Source organism: Gobio gobio (assembly GCF_949357685.1).
Source record: "Gobio gobio genome assembly, chromosome: 14".
Classification (NCBI taxonomy): domain Eukaryota; kingdom Metazoa; phylum Chordata; class Actinopteri; order Cypriniformes; family Gobionidae; genus Gobio; species Gobio gobio.
This window is the reverse complement of record NC_137107.1, coordinates 30,780,440-30,798,825: the sequence shown is the minus strand read 5'-3', so window position 1 is coordinate 30,798,825 and position 18,386 is coordinate 30,780,440. Positions and strand designations below refer to the sequence as shown.

Sequence of the window (18,386 nt, the reverse complement as noted above, 5' to 3'; positions counted from 1 at the left end):
TTGTATTGTATGGAATAAGGTTCCCATGACAGCAACATTTTATTATTCGATACAAAATCTGATTTTCTCAAAATACCAATTTTAAGACCACAACAATGTTCAATAATGATTATAAAAAATGCACTGATTTAAGTTATTACAGTTAAATATCAATGCATTAAAATGGCTTTAAAATATTTCTCAAGGAAATATGTACAGCTCTCATGTTTTGTTCCCATTCACTTGTTTTAAAACGCATATTGATACCAAAATTTGACATCCCTATGCATAAAGTAGGGATGTGCGAGACTATTTGATTAGTCAATATCCTATTCAGGGTTTTTTTTAACAAAGCCTTTAAATTCCATCATGTTAATATTACATTTTAAAATTAAAATATGATTTTTTAGGTAACTTTATTTTAGGGTTCAATTCTCGCTATTAACTAGTTGCTTATTAGCATGCACATTACTAGGATATTGGCTTTATATCTGTACTTATAAAGCACATATTAGGGACTTTAAGCAACAGCTGCTGATGGAAAGGCATTCTGGTGTTCTAATGCGCATGTGCGACTTTAACTGCTACTTTGTGACGTTGTGCTTTTGTTCTAAACCGTCTACTACGGGAGAATAGCTGATTTGCCGTAGTTGTTAATACGTGACAGATTAGATACATACATTTTATATTTTATAGTTATGTGGCAATTTAATTTAATAATCTGTATATAATTTAATGCCAAAAGTATCCATTTTTTCAAATGACAATTTTTTGAAAAGTTACGTTTTTTTTGCCTTAATGCTACAAAAGCTACCTTACTAACTATTAATAAGCAGTAAATTGAGTTTATTGAGGCAAAAGTCATATACTGTAAAATCGAATTAGTTAGACTTACTTAAAAAAAGCATGCAAACCGATTGCCTTAAAAAAACAAGTAAAGTGAAATAGGATTAGTATTTTGTGCTAACAAATACTTAGTTAGTATAGTTAAAAAAAAGAACTGTAGAGAGCACTTGATCTTTTACTTTAGATTCACTTTTGACTGTATAGCTACCATTGTTGTTACCATTGTTGTGTTTTGCATGCCGGATGTTGAAGTCTGTGTGTGACTCAAGCAAGATATTGTTACAAATATAGGGGGATTATATCAACCCAATTAAAAGCTTCACAGGTGTTTATGACTTAAGTGTTAGCACTAAAATTGTTAACGATCATTATACGACATAAAGGGAAATATTACATAGGTTCATTTTAAAAGGTGACCTAATTTCTGACTAAATCATTAACTATAGTTAATAATTCAGTCAGAAGCTAAGGTCAACTTTTAAAAGCAACCTATTTATTACTTCTCTTCCTTTGAAACCAAATAACTGATTTCTTGTTGCATCGCTGCATCAATAGGAAGAGAGTTATAATAATACGAATGTTCCAAAGCCCAACCAAAGTGAACACTGATTGTGAACACTTTTTTTTTTGCTTTATAAAATGGCACTCAAACCAATCAATTAATCTTAACTTGGGTTTTCTGAATAAACTGGAAATAGGATGTGAATAGTACAGATTACTAGATTTTTACAATTAAGACATTAAGTAAAGTTAACTAAAAAGTGTTAGGTAGAATCACTGTTGGATTTAATAGTGAATGTGTTGCCCATACAAAAGCGTTACCATTTTTTTAAAAGTGTATATTTAGAACAGAAAACTAAATCGTTTTATTTTAACTCAGATTTTGCAGGCATTGGTTTTCTCTGTGGCGCTCACGGCGGGTTCAGAGAAATTTCCACTTGGAAGATGAGCAAGGTGATGGAGTATTTTGAAAGCCTACACAAAACTTTTCCATTTTCTTCTGTCATGTCAAACTAGCATATAACAATTAAGCTTGCCTTTATAGGCTTGTTATTCTACCTGGTATGAGGGATAATATGGTATGAGAACGGAGAATACGCCTAGATAATGTATAGTTGTCAGTACACATCAAGATTTTCTTGTGAATTGCCGTCCGTCATGTGTACAGATACTTTTCATACACAAGATGTGTGTTCAAACCCAGACACGCAAGTGGTAACGAACAACAATACCTTAACATGCTCACTTGTGTGTTTTTATCTGTTTAGAATAGAATATTAGGTTTGAATTGATTGGTCCTGCGCTACCTATTAATTCAGTTGATTTTAATAAATATGTCTACGTTGTTTAAGTGAACTATTAAGTTTAATATACAATGATAATGCAAGGCAAGCACGTCACATGTATCTGACCTATTTTTAGCGGCATTCAATGTGGGATTTGACTGGTCATAAATTAAGTAGTCTGTATCAAATGGATCACATATACAGACTGTCTCTGGGGGCGGAGGGGGAGGTTTAGACTGGTCGGCTATAGTCGATTGCAAAATTAAATTTTAAATGTTTATGAAATTAGTCGCTGTGCACATCCCTAGTATAAAGTATAACTTTACAGGCAAATCTGAAACTGAATTATAATGGGCTGTGCTTTGGTATTCTACCACATCTATTAAGTATAACAGCATGAAGCTAGAAGCTTCTACTATTTCCAACATCTATCCTAATGAGAGGTGATGATGGGGAGCATGCTAGACTCTCCACTGGTTCAATCTCATTTCAGCCTTAGCCACTCAGACTGACTCTCTCTCAGCATCCTGCAAATTACCTCACATTCATCTTTCTCATGCATTGCTGTTGTTAGTGTTTTGATGTTGACCAATAGTAGCAGCTTCAGAGTTGTACCAACAGTGATATTTTGAAAGCTTGTCTCCGGTCTCATGCTGTGAAAATTAGGGCTTCCTGTCTCTTGCGCTGTGAATTCTTTTGCGCTGCTAAATATATGCAGTGCCATGTTCTCACTGTGCTACACTGAATCAAGATCACTGCAAAATCAATGATTTTTGCAAATGGGAAAGCCACCCATGAGTGAGATTTAGTCTCAGTCTGACAAGTCAGCTGTCCAGAGGGCTATAAACGGAACAAAATTAGCCCTAGTAATTGATGAGAAATTGATAATACATGTCATAACTGCAAATAAACAAATTGAATTAAATGTGAAATTTTGAAGTAGAAAAACTGAAATAGTCTTTTCTTGTAAAACGTATTAAAACTTAAAAAAAAAAAACATTTTTACAGTGTAGTCATTCTATTTGAAACCATTTATATGAACTGTCATCGGTTTAATGTTGCATTGTCTCTTTTCTGTATTTTTTGTTTAATCTTTGTTGGTTTGTTGAGTGTAATTCAAACCATATAAAATAAGGCTTATTTTTAAAGCTGTACTCTTTATTTTTCTGTATATTTTTACTACTCGTCTCTGCTTACTATGTGCAGATTTCTTCAGAGTATTCTATTTTCAGTATTTCCACAATGTCATGTTGTTGCGTAGGAGGTGAAGGTTTTGACAGTTCTGCTCTTCAATTTATTGCAGATTAAATAGGTCTCTCATAACAGCAATCGTCAGGCGTGGAGTAAGATTTACTGCCACAATCCACTCTCAAGTGTCTCTTTTGCTCATTTATTATTTATTGTTTATTTAAATTAGAGCGTTCAACAGATTAAAATAATTCATTTTAATTAATGTAATTAATCTTATTAATTTTGGTGTTATTGCATTAATCCACAGCAGTGTATCAGTGGCTTGCTTGTGTTAGACATATTTTATTAATCTCACGGTAATGTGCAAATAATGTGTAAATCTTAAATTAAATATTGGTCATATATTTAAAGGGACAGTTCATTCAAAAATGTAAATTGTCGTCTACAAACCTAATGTGATGCAAAACCTATATTATGTCTTATATCATCACTGTTGGGTAAAAACTTTGTATCTCCAAAAATGCTACTTTTCAGAAAATAGAAATGTTTTTATTTACTAATTAAACACTGTGTGTTGTCAAAGTTGATATTGTCTATAATAGACTATTTTGTTTGAATTGATTGGTCCTGCGCTACCTATTAATTCAGTTGATTTTAATAAATATGTCTACGTTGTTTAAGTGAACTATTACGTTTAATATACAATGATAATGCAAGGCAAGCACGTCACATGTATCTGACCTATTTTTAGCGGCATTCAATGTGGGATTTGACTGGTCATAGATTAAGTAGTCTATATCAAATGGATCACATATACAGACTGTCTCTGGGGGCGGAGGGGGAGGTTTAGACTGGTCGGCTATAGTCGATTGCAAAATTAAATTTTAAATGTTTATGAAATTAGTCGCTGTGCACATCCCTAGTATAAAGTTTAACTTTAAAGTTTAACTAAATATTGTGGATTTATATATGGTCAGACACCTGCATGTTTCCTTACATAATTTATATTTTACCAGAATCAAGCTCAAATGTACATACAACATTTTTGACAACATGTGGGCGCTCAGTTTTTTCTTTCATTTGGCCAAAATATGTTATTAAAGACAAAGTGCAAAGTCAATTTAAGACAGTACTGGTTATGACTCGACAACAAATTCACTCCTCTCGGCTCGGTAAATACATAAATTATTAGCCTTTATGTATAGTGTTTCTTAAGTAAAGAAAATACTGTACTTATTCAAAGAACAAATTCTTTATTTACCCTTGCATTGCAAACAAGCAGATGCAATCCAAACTGGGTGTGGCACGTCATTAGCGATAGAGGCAGGACTTATGAGGTTATTCCGTTTTAAAGATAGTTTGAAGGGTCAAATGGAGATAAGGGGTTCAGTCACAAGCTCTTTTTTTGTACATTTTATTGATTTAAAATATTTTTTAAATATAAGTTTCCACCAGACAGCAATGATTTTACAGAATGTCCTAGCTGCTTTTTTCCATACAGTAAAAATGGAAGGTAATAAAAAAAAATATATATAAAAAAAAGCACCACAAGGGCCCACAATAAGGACTGCCCAATGGCCCGGGCCCAGTTGACGGAACTGTCACTTTCCTGATCGGGCCAGAGCTGCATCTTCACGGAAGTTGATCATTTGTTAGCCTTGCCAATTTAAATATTCAAGCGCATGTAGACGCAAAAGTACTCGCGTTTCTTAGTTTGGTAATCACGTGCTATGTGATCAGTTTTGTGTGCGCAGCAACATGCATTCAAAGCGCGCACCCAGAACACTGCGTCCCACAGCATATTCTTTCATTCTTTTCAGAAGTATTCTTTCACTTTTTCCTGAGCTTGCACGGACATATTCACACAAAATTATGTCAAATTACCCGTCTTGTCAAGTATCATAGTCAATTATGTCTTGAGTGAACGTAAACGTGAGATAAGATGCATGTGTAACAGTATATTGGATCTGTGCAGCTCATGAAGTGACAGTAGTCTAATTTGTCTTTTTTGTTCATCAAACAAAAGACAGAAAAAATCACTCACTGCTCTTGACTCATTCACTTTAATAAGGATTAATCTATATTTAAACAGTGAAGACTATGCAGTGATATTTTACTTTTTGATTACTATTTCTGTACCTGAAAATGTAGTTTAGACCTACATGAAAAACCTGAAAATAACTGTTTATTTTATTTATATATGTTTGTTCTGTTGTATTAATTTGTGCTATTGCTCGTAATTGATTATTTGTTCTTATTTTATTACTGTCTGTAACATATTTAAAACTTCTGTTAGGCTAGTCGTTTTTGGTGTCATAATCTTATTTATTAAGGTTATATGGATCTAAAACAATAACTAGGCCTATTTGATTTGATTTATTTATGTATTACTTTTTTTGTGGTGGGGCCAGTGAATCCATCCATACAGTATTTAGTGCACTATATGTCTTCATGTATGTCCTTTTTTGTACCGCAGTGAGAGAAAATTATATCCTGTAGGTTTAAACGACAAAAGTGAGTAAATGACAGTTTTTATTTGTAGGTGAAATATACCTTTGTTTTTCTTTGTGGCACATGGTAGCTCTCTGGAGAAGTCCTCTGCACTACGACACATACTTGCCCTAATATCTTCCGTTTGTTACACATTTTAAAATATTTATTTATATTGGCATTTTCTTTTGGTTATTGTAATACTCCTTCAGATATCTACATCTTGTAACACAGCATTTTATTCTCCTCTGTCAAATTTTCTGGCTTGCCGTGGTGTCTCAGCATTTCATGGCAGCTGTGACCCTGGAGGAGCTCCTGCTCAGCGAAGCGTTTGCGTGTTAAATGTACCCCCTTGAACTGCTTTGTATTCAGGTTGGGCCTCTGCCTGCCTCTCTGTTGCCTGCATGTGAGGAGCCGGCACGTGGTTGGCACTTTTATATTGCAATTTACCACAACCTGTAAGGATTCAATGCCCTGCAGAGCCATGATGATTTGATGGAAGAAAAGTGGCTGTCTTCCGGATCAAAGTATTGAGTAGGGAAACGGTGACCACCAGTCTTACTAGACTAGTATTTAGTAAAATTCAATTGAAACATTGGTGTCCTAAAGACCCATTGTACTTTAAGCCCTGTATGCAGAAGAAAAATTACTGCAGATAGCAGGTGCAAGAGTCAGTAGCTGATGGTTAACTAGATGTGTTATTAAACACTTGGCCTATTGAAACCAGGAGACAGTGTGAGCCCTTCTGATCTGTCTATCACACTTTAAGACTCTCATCGTTAGTCTTGAACCTCTCAACGCTGCAAGCATCCCTCTCACACAGCATGGCAGGGCCCAGCACAGCTCCCTGTCAAGATCAGACACCACGCTTTGACCAGGGGCACTGATGAAGAGGTCCGATCCCCATGGATCAGCTGCTCTCCGCAGTCAAAGATGTAATTTGCATCCATTAGAAGTCACACCAGTAACAGGGACAGTGTGGGATTCCCCCAGGGGCGTCTGATGGTGGGTCAGGCGTGGAAGCACATCTCATTCCCCTTCAGGGACACGTATAATCTCCTTATCACCTCCAGAAGTTAGCGATGCTATCGACCAACCAGGGTGACTTGAGGGCGCAGAGATGGTTGGTGTCTTGTGGCTTCTTTAAAAGGCTCATTTACTGGGCTGTTAAAGCGAGTTAAGTCACTTAAGGCAACAGTGGTTTGGCCTGGGGAGACAGAAGAGGGAGTGTCAATGTGTGAAAGGAGGTAGTGCTTCACCATAGTTGAAGCTGTCTGAACAATGGAAAAAGCAGAGTCATTAGTCTACTGTCTGGAGAAGAGGTTGTCACTGAAGACAGAGGCACTGCTCATCTTGATATGTTTAAGGGCACACTAAAAGCTGAGCTCCATCTTTGCTAAAAAAAAATCATCTTTGTGGTGGCACTTATTCATGACAAGGGCACTATGAGTTGACGGGCCTTTCATCAAAATGTGAGCGAACATTCACACATTTAGCAGAATGACTGCTCAAATAAAATGTAAAAATCAAGACCCTGTGGCACATTTTGAAGTGAATTTTCGCTGTAATTTGTTTAAATTGCCCCTATTATGCTATTTTAAAGGCTCCTAATTTTGTTTTGGAGGTCTCCTACAACAGGTTTACATGCATCAAAGGTCAAAAAACACTTTAATTTTCTCATAATATACACACATCACCACATTTTTCAATGATTCTCTAATGACTCGATGGAGTATGTCCATCAACAAACTAGTGTGTATATTTCTAATTTATTGCGGTGCAAATGTGGAAACTGTATCAATAACGGTGCATACCTTAGCTGAGCACTAACGTGAATGACTGATGTAACATTAAAGTTTGCAAAACAAATCTTGCTCCATCTTTTATCTTTACTTAAAGTAGAAAAGAACGACAGACAATCTGCATTAATAGACACAGTTTTAGGTAATAGTGGCCAGCAGCTGATATGCAGAAGTATTTCAGTAAGACAGTAGTAACATGAGTTAGCCGGTTAGCCTGAGACCTACAAAATGTAAAACACAAAACTACATATTTTGAACACCCGGTAGAAAATATATACATCAATAATTATTCATACTTACAGGTTGTGTTTCTGTGGAGCAAGAAACGTAAGGACATAGGAAATCCTAACCTGCTCTTGAAAGATGGGTCAGTACTCTTGCTGACCCATCTTTCAAGAGCAGGTTAGGATAAATAAACAATGCAGTTTTTTAGATGCTTCGTAGGGATAGGAATAGTCCTGAAATGAAAATAAAACCATCTTTTACTCACCCTGCTGTTCCAATGCCCTATGTCCTCTTATCTTATATGGAAAGTGTTCAGAAGGCATACTATAAGGTTTTGTGAGAAAGAAACCTTATTATTGAGTCAAAATACTGAGCTCGCCAGCCACTCATGCAATGTTGTCATGACAACCGGTACACAACATTCACTTCAGGAGGTTTACCTTATTATTAGTATTATTGTATTATTTCTTATCATATACCTTATAGAGAAGATGAGAGTCGCGTTTGTTTCTATTGAGCCTGATTTCTCAAAATGGTGCGTGTGTGCTTATTATAGTAAGAGTTATAGTAAGCATGAGCGGCTGCTGACGGCTCATACGCATTCACAGGAATGCGCACAGAGTAACGGCCGAGCTCAGTATTTTGATTGTATCACTGCGTGATACTTTTGTATCGTTTTCGTAAAGTTTTAGCCTGGTCGCAATTCACTGCCATTATATGGAGGAGCGTGTGCAGGATGTTTTTATTTTTTTTTACATTTCTGGGACATAGGTCATCTCGATTTGCATTCACAATAACCACAAACTAAAGTGGTTAAAACTCCAGATTCCCTGTCTGAGCTAAATGGTCAGTTTAGTTTGGTTCCAAACCAAACCTTTAGTATCTATGCGATGTTAGTTGGAAAAAATGGACTTGATTAGCTCTTTTACCTGCTTGCGTTCTTTTATTTGCTTGTGTTCTCCTTTGACCTTTTGAAATCAGTGTAAAATCAAAGCAGAGATGAATGACTTGCCCTCACTCTTTTTCTTGAAGTGGAAAATAGTTTATCAGTGCCATGCTTGCTTTAGAGGATGACTCTGAACATGAATTGAAAGCCGTGTGTGTGTGTGTGTGAGAGAGAGGGAATAGAAAGTGTACTCCAGAGTGTGTGATTTGCCACGGTCCACGTTTGAAAATGATGGAGCTCTCTGAAGTGCAGGACATTATTAACACAGCACACTGGAGCACATTATCAAGATGCCTTCTACTGGGGCTCAGGGAAAAACAATCACTTACCGTACGCCTACCGCAGATCCCATCAATCATGTCACAGTTGTTCCATGGTGAACAATTGACTTTTTCATTTTCTTTTCACGTTTTTACTCTTTCTTGCTGCTGATTTTTTTTTCTCAGCTTAGGTTTTAGCTGGGTTCTGTCTTATGTTAAATATATACTGTCATCAGTTCCACTTAACCTGTCTGAACCTTTAACCACTAGTATACTAAACTTGAGCACTAAACTTGTTTCCTTCCTTACTTGTGCTGTTGTTATTTTGTATTTATCTGATCTTCTTTCCCCAAATGACCCATATAATTAAAGACCATTTTTCATTTAGAGGAATTGCAAACCGGCATTTAAAAGAGTGTTCAACTGAAAATGAAAACTTTCATGCTTTACTCACTCTCATGTATTTCCAACCTGACTGACTGAAAAAAAAATCAGATCCGGTGTGGTTTTTGACCCCATTCATAGAGTGGACAAAAAAAATATCTTTATGTTCCACAGAAGAACATCAGTCTTAAAGGTTTGGAAAGACATGAGTAAATGGTGACAGAATTTTTCATTCATTAACAAGCCAACCATATTTCATAATCAAATATCTTTTAGCTTGGTATGTCTTTGAGCTAAACGTCTCAATAAATAGCTTTAAGAACGTATGATGAATACATTCTTGTCCATCTCAGCACATTGGAGGCCATTGTTCCATTGAATGCCTTATCATTATTCTGGGAAGGATTGTGAAACAGAGCTGTTTATATTGTGTGATAACATTTGCCTTACCATATTGCAGGCTTTAGCTTAAAGATTATGTGTACTGGAGGAGAATGATGTGGTAAAAGGCTTGGGAAGGAATTAGCACAGACAGATTTGCTTTGCACCAAGTCTCAGTGCTCTGGATCCAGCGTTCCTCAAGACAGCTCTCTTGCTCTGTTGTTGGTTGGCTTGGGTTTGTGATTTTGCAAATAGACTGTGCTTTTGCAGAGGTAGGAGATTCACAGCACAATGAATAACAAGTGGATTTATTTGCGATGGGATGCTGATAGATACCAAAGTCCCAGCTCATCATTGAAACCCTACAATAGTCAAGTAAAGTCAAGTCACCTTTATTTATATAGCGCTTTTACAATACAAATTGAAAATAATGCATCAAAGGTTGTTTTGGCTGTACAGCAGCTCTAGAAGAAAGTCATTGTCCAGTTTAAATAAGTTCAGTGTTTATTCATTCCCATTGTAAAAATCATTAGTTAATAATTTAGGGGCCGTTTACTGTACATGACAACTCCTTCAACTCAAACAGAAAAAGTATTAGTTCACTTTAATAATGAAAATTTCATGATAATTTACTCACCCCCATGCCATCCAAGATGTTCATGTCTTTCTTTCTTCAGTGGAAAAGAAATTAAGTTTTTGAGGAAAACATTTCAGGATTTTTCTCCATATAATGGACTTCAAGGGCAACCAAAATGTTGAAGGTCCAAATCAATGCAGTTTCAAAGGGCTCTGCATTGTCCCAGCTGAGGAACAGGGTCTTATCTAGCGAAACCATCTGTCATTTTCAAAAAAACAAAACTATATATACTTTTTAACCTAAATTGCTCATCTTGCACTGCTCTGCGACACACCACGGATTGCGCAATCATGTTGGAAAGGTCACACTAGACGTAGGCGGAAGTACTGCTCCCGTGTTTACAAAACGCTCGTGCAAAGACTAATACAAACATCCTTTAGCAAAAAAAGGTTAAACAACGATGTCGGACGATTTTGAAGTTGGAGATGGAGTTTTTTTTGTAAAGGGCGTTTGTATTAGTCTTCGAAACGTTCGCTTGGGGCGGTACTTCCGCCTACGTCTAGCGTGACCTTTCCAACGTGATTGCGCAATCAGTGGCACATCGCAGGTTTGGGTTAAAAAGTATGTAAATGTTTCTTTTTTTCTTGAAAATGACCGATGGTTTCACTAGATAAGACCCTATTCCTCAGCTGAGATCGTGCAGAGCCTCTGAAGCCCTTCGAAACTGCATTGATTTGGACCTTCAATCCGTTGGTTGCAGTTGAAGTACATTATGTGAAGAAAAATCCTGGAATGTTTTCCTCAAAAACTTCATTTATTTTCGACTGAAGCAAGAAAGATGCAAACATCTTGGATGAGATTATCAGGAAATTTTCATTTTAAAGTAAACTAATCATTTAAAGCATTCTGGCTGGCCATCCACTATACACTATATAATACACTAAATGTGTCTTGAGCACCAAATCATATTACAATGATTTCTGAACAATCACGTGACACTGGAGTAATGGCTGCTGATCTTTCATGTACATGAGAACGCAAATCTTGAACCGGGTTTCAAAGTGGAAGTTTCGGAAAACGCCACCATCCCGTGCAAACCTCAGAAAAACATGAATCTGTGAAAATGGTGATGGCATGCACATGTGCACCATACGTTCAGTCCACAGGCATGCTTGTTGAATGTGTATGTGCGCAGGCGTGTAGTCTTTCTTTACAAAGTGACATCGTCAACTACTTTTCTGATGCAATGCGTTTACATGAGATGTTGAACATTCCAAATTTTTATGCAATTTTGCAAAATAATGCAATCTTGTCTATGCCAGGAAAGGTTTTTACATGCCGAGCGAAATTGAGGCAAAAATGTTTGGCGATTTGGTTTCCCTATCAGTTTGACCATTATCCAGTAAAAGAAAACCTTATTTTTTACATGTCATCAGGTTAAGTATAATCGGTATAAGTACTTTACTGATCAAAAGTTTGAGCTCAGTATGGTTTTTTTATTTAATTTTTTTATTGTTTTGGGAAAAAAATGTCTCACCAAGGCTGCATTTATTGGATTAAAAACCTAAAAGGAACACTCCACCGTTTTTAGAAATAGGGCTTATTCAACTTCTTTCCTACATTTAGATATGTGGGAAAATGCATTTTTGTCTCACTGCATGCATTGTTTTAGTTTGGCAGGGTTGCCGTTAGCTTAGCGTAGCATAATGAATGAAATCCTATGTTGCCAGCTAGCATGTCCCGAGTAAAAGTGATCCACTTTTATAGAAATATATATCCTTTAACAGAAATATATATCCTTTAACAGAAATATTGTGAAATTGTATTGCAATTTAAAATCATTATTTTTTTATTTGCATATATATTTAATTCTAATTTATTATTGTGATTGTAAAGCTGAAATTTCAGCAGCCATTACTCCAGTGTCATGTGGTTCTTCAGAAATCATTGTAATATGCTGATTTGGTGCACAAGACACATTTCTTATTATCAATGTTGAATTTTTTTTTTTTTGTGGAAACAGTGATACCTTTTTTTCAGGATTCTTTGATAAATGGATCCCAAACTACAGACCCCAAACCTTTGAACAGTAGTGTACATATGCATGCCAAACAAATAAATAAATTATGAGCCACTACTGTATTATATAGTGTATGCACAAATAGTGCAAATAGTGTTGTCTTTACTTTGCACGTCAGATGAAGCTTGCTGTCACCTAAAGTGCTGTTTTATTTTATCCCCCTTTAGACTGTGAAATGAACAAGGCAGAATGGCTTTGCCGTCTTTGATAAAGTATCAAGTTGAGGCAGCCGCGCTGCGCAGGCTGAGATAAAACAAGTGCCGTGCAATCTGTGCAGTGTTTGCTAGTGAGAATATATTAATTCAGTTGCAACTTTTGTGTTCCATTTCCATATTTCTGAGGATTAACAAAATATTTTGTCTATCCAAGCGTCTGTTCCTGGCCCTCATTGCACAAAGATGCGCCCCCGTAGAAACGTAGGTGGATGGAAGAAACAGAGCAGCTGCATATGTGTAGTAGCGCTTGTAGTGTTTCCCGTCTGCCTTTATCTTTTTGCTCTCTCTCTCTCTCGTTCTCTCTCTCACACAGACTTTATTGCAGTTAATCATCACACATGACTATTTGTCTATGCTTTCCAGCAAAAGACTCCTGGGAAAACCTGAGCCCTTGACGGCACATGATTTGAAATAGCATCCCATTGGATGCACTGGTCGTTAAAGCCTTCAGTGCTCTGCTGGGACCATCTTTAATGGGGGGGTGAGTGTTGTGATTAGGATGGAGGAACCAGGCGTTGCCCCCTTTGGGCCCTGAGCTCCTTTATTAAAGAACCCAATATCCAGTAAGAAGCCCCAATAGGAGTCGGCAAGCTGTATTTTTCCTGTTTTGCAGACTTGGGAGAAGGGGTAATGTCTTATTGATCCTGCCAGCATGTAGCTTGCATTAGTGTGCTCGGTAGCCCCTTCCTGCTGTTTGCTTCCAGCTAGTAAGACACCTCTCTCTGGACCTGGTGTTTACTTCAGACTTGCACAGGCACGAAAGAGACCCTCTACTACTACTTTACGCTCTCATTAATAAATCAGCACTAACAAAGTTGCACTAAGGGTTACTTAGCCAGGCAACAGATTGTTTTCAAAGGCTTCATTCGTGCAGATTTCATGCTAGTTATAGCATGTACCGCAGTCATGGCAACAGCTATGGAGAAGCACTCACCGTTGGCATGGATACAGGTCACCAGTCCTCCATGGCAAGACATGGGGAAGACTTGAACAAAGGGATATTTCTACTCTGAGGAAAAACATTAGGGGAGTTGTTTTCAAGGCTCTAAAATTAGGTAAAATGAATACTCCTAATATTTAAGGGATGTCTGATATAGGGTAGACTGTGTTTAGCTGCATACATGACCGATTTACATGCATGTATGTATGTAACGTTATATATTAAATTCTACTCAAATTTATTTTCATTTTTAACATCGGTAATGATACGAAATGTTTCTTGAGCACCAAGAGTAATGATGCTGATATTTCCGCTTAAAAATATTATAGTAATTACATTGTAAAAGATAAAATAATTATTTTATAAAAACTGTTATTTTCAATTGTGATAGCTTTTCACAGTAACTGTTTTAACAGTTAATAAATGCAGCTTTGGTATGAAAGATACATTTTATATATATATATATATATATATATATATATATATATATATATATATATATATATATATATATATATATATACTATAATTTAATTATTTCTCAACCTCTGTTGTCTCCCTATTTTTGAAATACAAAAACATAATTAGGCCTTCAAAACTTGACAATTGGATTTTAGGTGCCTGCTTTGGTCATTGTTTAGGTTTAGGCGAAATATCGCAAATGTACATATCTCGATATATCGCAACGGCATGCAATATATGAATGATTTTAATAGGCTACTTCAACATTGTGAAAAGTGTACGTTTTTCGGTCGACGCATATATCAGAGAATAGACTGGACACACGACTGTTACTTATGTGACTTGCTTGATGTTAAAAAGAGTTATTAAACGCAATAATGTGCGAAAAACAACTCCTTGCAGTCTCGCGCTGTCTGACACACACACCGAAACGTGCGCACAAGCCGCCTCTCTGAAAGCGTGTGATCCCTTCTGTTCTGTTTTGTGCCTTGTTACACACTCAAACTGTCAAATACACACATAGTTATGTCAAAATGGCTGTCTTGACGAGTATTCATGTAAACACAGTCGGTTATGCTTTAAGTAAACAATATCAGTTGGGGAAAGAAACCGAATGCATGTCAATAGGATCCGTGCATTAGGTCTTAAAGTGACAGCCTGCTAATACAGTAAACCTGCCGCTGAAGAGAAAATCACTCAGTGCTCTTGGCTGAATAACCTTTGTTGCTTTATTATGTATCATTGTATATTTAATTCATATGAAGACTACTGTTTTTAGTTCTTATTTTTAATAACAAAGATAAATTAAAATAACAAAAATAATCGTCCACCCCTAGTTCAGGTGTCTTTGTTTACCTGGATGTTCTTGATGTTAAGTTTTAGGTGGATTACCAAGTCAGGCAAAGATTTTTTGATATTTAAATATTGGCATTACATTTTTTGTTTGTTTACATTGATGTTAAAATTATATTGTCAGATTTGTGACATTAATTTTGGCTAAAACACTGCTGGTGACTTTTAGAAGTTGTAGCGATGCTTTCTTTTCCCAGAAAGAATGTGAAACACATACATTGTATCATTCTCCGTTTTTAAATTTTGTTTTTAAATATAATTTAAATAGATTTTACACACTTGAAGCAATATCGTATCACATATCGAATATTGCATTATTTAACAAGGTATTGCATATCGCATTTTTCTTCAATATCGCACAGCCCTATTTAGGTTTGTGCTCAGACTTTCTCATGTTGATTACTGGACCAGCAACACAGATTTCATCTGTGCGAAGCATAGAACCATTTCACAATCTCCTTTCCAGAGATTTCATTTGGTTTGCTGGTATTTTCTCATAAGTTCACACTATTTCTCTCTTTATCACAAATGCTTGCCCCACCTCAAATTGAAGTGTGAATTTGTGTATATTACTTAAAGTTGTGTCTGCATATTTATCTGGTGTTGAAGAAAGTTGTTTTTATCATTGTATTATTTATTTTTAAAAACCATTACATGAAATACTCAGAGTTTTTGCAGCAGAGTTTGGCTTCAGTGTGCAGTGCTTTGTCTTATTGGCAGCCTATGTTTGAATGAGCAGAATAACCCAAAACACTCTCATTTGATTGACCTGCACTGCCAGTCTCACTGTCATGCTTCGGGGTCTGCTGGCAAAAGGTCAACCCTGCCACATAGCTTTACTGGCGCTTTCTGTTAGAAGCCATCTGAATGGACACGGATCTCCGTTCTAGGTCACCTGTCTGATCATTCTGCCAGTACCAGAAAGCTGTTATGTGACAAATGCACAGAGGATGCTCAAAAGTTTCATTATTTGCCAATTCTGTATTCCCTAAAACAAAGCAAAAGTGCATTCCGCTCATTTTACACCGCGCCACGATGTTGCGATATGGAGTATGCAGGGGGTAATATTTCCAGCTGTACATCTTTAGGCAACACATTCATCTTAAGTGATTCAATAGGAACAGCTCTCAAGTGAGACGGCAATTCTGCTGTTGTGTCGGGCTCTTAAAGAAATTGATGGAGGATCTGTGCAAGAAGCAGATTTAATAGCCTATGGTTAAACTGCCATTATATTTTCTCTTTTACTTTTTGTTTTGCAGAGAGCACAAGAGAGCGTATACGTTTTCTTTCCCGTTAGCCTTGTTTGATTTCTGTAGGGTGGACAGATTGGCAGGAGGGGCCAAAGTGATGGAGTGTAGCCATGGCTACTGTATGACTGTGTCGCCATGGTGATCTAGCCTCTTGACTCATTACATATGGAAGGTTCGGGTTGCTCAGAATATCATCAAATTAATATTTCCCACTATGTAAAATAACAAGGTGTTTCCCAAGGGTCAGTCTTGGGCCATCTTTTTAGATTTACTATTACTGTTGAAAATAATGAAATGACAACGAACATTTCACATTTATCACTATTTAAAATGAGTCAAATGTACATTTTAGGCATTAGGCAAATGTCCTTATTACGACTTAAGTGTTTTTTGGGGCCTCATTTATAAAACTTTGCGTAGGATTTGCGTCAGAAGTGGCGTACGGATGAAACATAGGACGTGCGTACGCACAGAAATATTCAGATTTATAAAACCGTGCGCACGCACATCCTATGCAGTTTTCCCTTAATAAATCACAATCAATTCTAAATGTAGCGCAGCTTTTGCGGCTTCATGTCACGCCCATAGTTGCCCATAAATAGTCCGTGAAACGGCCACAAGTTAATATTCATCGATTGCGAAATCATGGCAAACACAGAGAGGAAATTAAAAAAACTTAACTTCACTCAATGTGGAGCAGAAGTTATTGTTGGCAAGGTGGAAAAGAGGAGAAAAATTTTGTTTTGGAGGGCACAGTGTGGGCATTAGTAATGCCAAAAAGGCACTTGAGTGGCAAAAGGTTTCAGACGCCGTAACCTCGGACCGTGGCCGAAATAAAAAAGAAATGGTCGGACATCAAAGTCGAGGCAAAAAAGCGTCTAGTGCTCCATCGCCAGAGTGAGTCCTCGTTTGCCAGCAAGTCTTCTTGCTGTCTGAAGATGCGTTCACTCCGAATCCTTCCATTTGCCACATCTTCTAAGAGCGCAAGATCAGCCATTGTGCGTCATTACGCATTGTGATGGGGCATTTTATTTCCATCCATTTAATTGAATCTGGCAAGCTACAGTTGTCGGTTATCATCTACGTGGAAATGGGAAATAATTCAGTGTAAATGTAATGTCTTGCAGCTTTCTGAATGGTTAAGACATACATCATACGTTATTTTATCAAAAATAAAACTAAAGGCATATGCATGAATACCATGATTCCGTAGCTGATGAAGAAATTTTACTATGAAAACAACTTTCCCCAGTGGACAATTAATACATCTATCTATTTATCTATATATCTATATATCTCCCTAATTATCTATCTATCTGTCTATCTAATTGCATCTATATCTGCTCCGCCAGACGGACACATTGACGAGAATATCAGTTTTGTACATTAGCTATTTCGTTCTGTTTACCATATTTATGAGGATGAATTGCATAACATGCCAATATTATTGCACAACATATTTCACTTTTCTTTTTGCAAATATGTGTTAATTTGCATTTCTGTTAATTTTCGTTTGATTTTGTTTGTTTTACACTGCAGATCGATCAAACGGGTGTTCGTGTAGGCTGTTAATTGTAAGACTTGCTTTGTGAAGTCTTCATGTTATTTATGAGAGGCATAGCCATTTCTTTTACACAACGGTCTGCAGTTTCACACACTTTCACGTGTTTCTTCCATCTGGCGACGGTGTCGCCATTTCTCATTTCACCCGCTTTTGTGCGTACGCCTGGGTCAGAGCTTGCGTGAAGGACCGCACATTTTCCCGTCAAGTTTGCTTTTTATAAATACCAATTATTGCGTAGAGAGCAGCGTACGCCTTCTTTTGTGCGTACGCAACGTTTATAAATGAGGCCGTTGTTTACAGAAATGTTGCTGTGGTTAACAGATAGATAATGGAATTCTTAATGGTTATCTGCTAGGAATAGAAACATTAGCTAGCATGCACTCTACACATGAATACTAATAAAGTTAAAGACAAAACAGTTTTTATGTTTACATTTTGTTCTAATAAAAGAATGTAATGTGTGTTTCAGTGAACAAAGCCTGATAATACAAATTCGGTGAAATATCTAAACGCGTCAGCTCGGGTTGGGCGGTGTCTACCAAATTGGCATCAGACGATGTCTACAGTGAAACATCGCGATGGACAATGACATCGGGGGGTTGCGTTTGAGCATTAAGCTCTGTGGCACGCGTCTGTAGAAAGAGAGAATGCGCATG

General features: G+C 36.8%; 1 protein-coding gene across 4 annotated transcripts in view; it reads left to right on the top strand.

Moving 5' to 3' along the window:
• Window positions 1-18,386, top strand: part of tnksa (tankyrase, TRF1-interacting ankyrin-related ADP-ribose polymerase a) — a 127,453-nt gene that overhangs the window by 63,109 nt on the left and 45,958 nt on the right. The gene's annotated exons all lie outside the window — the stretch shown is intronic.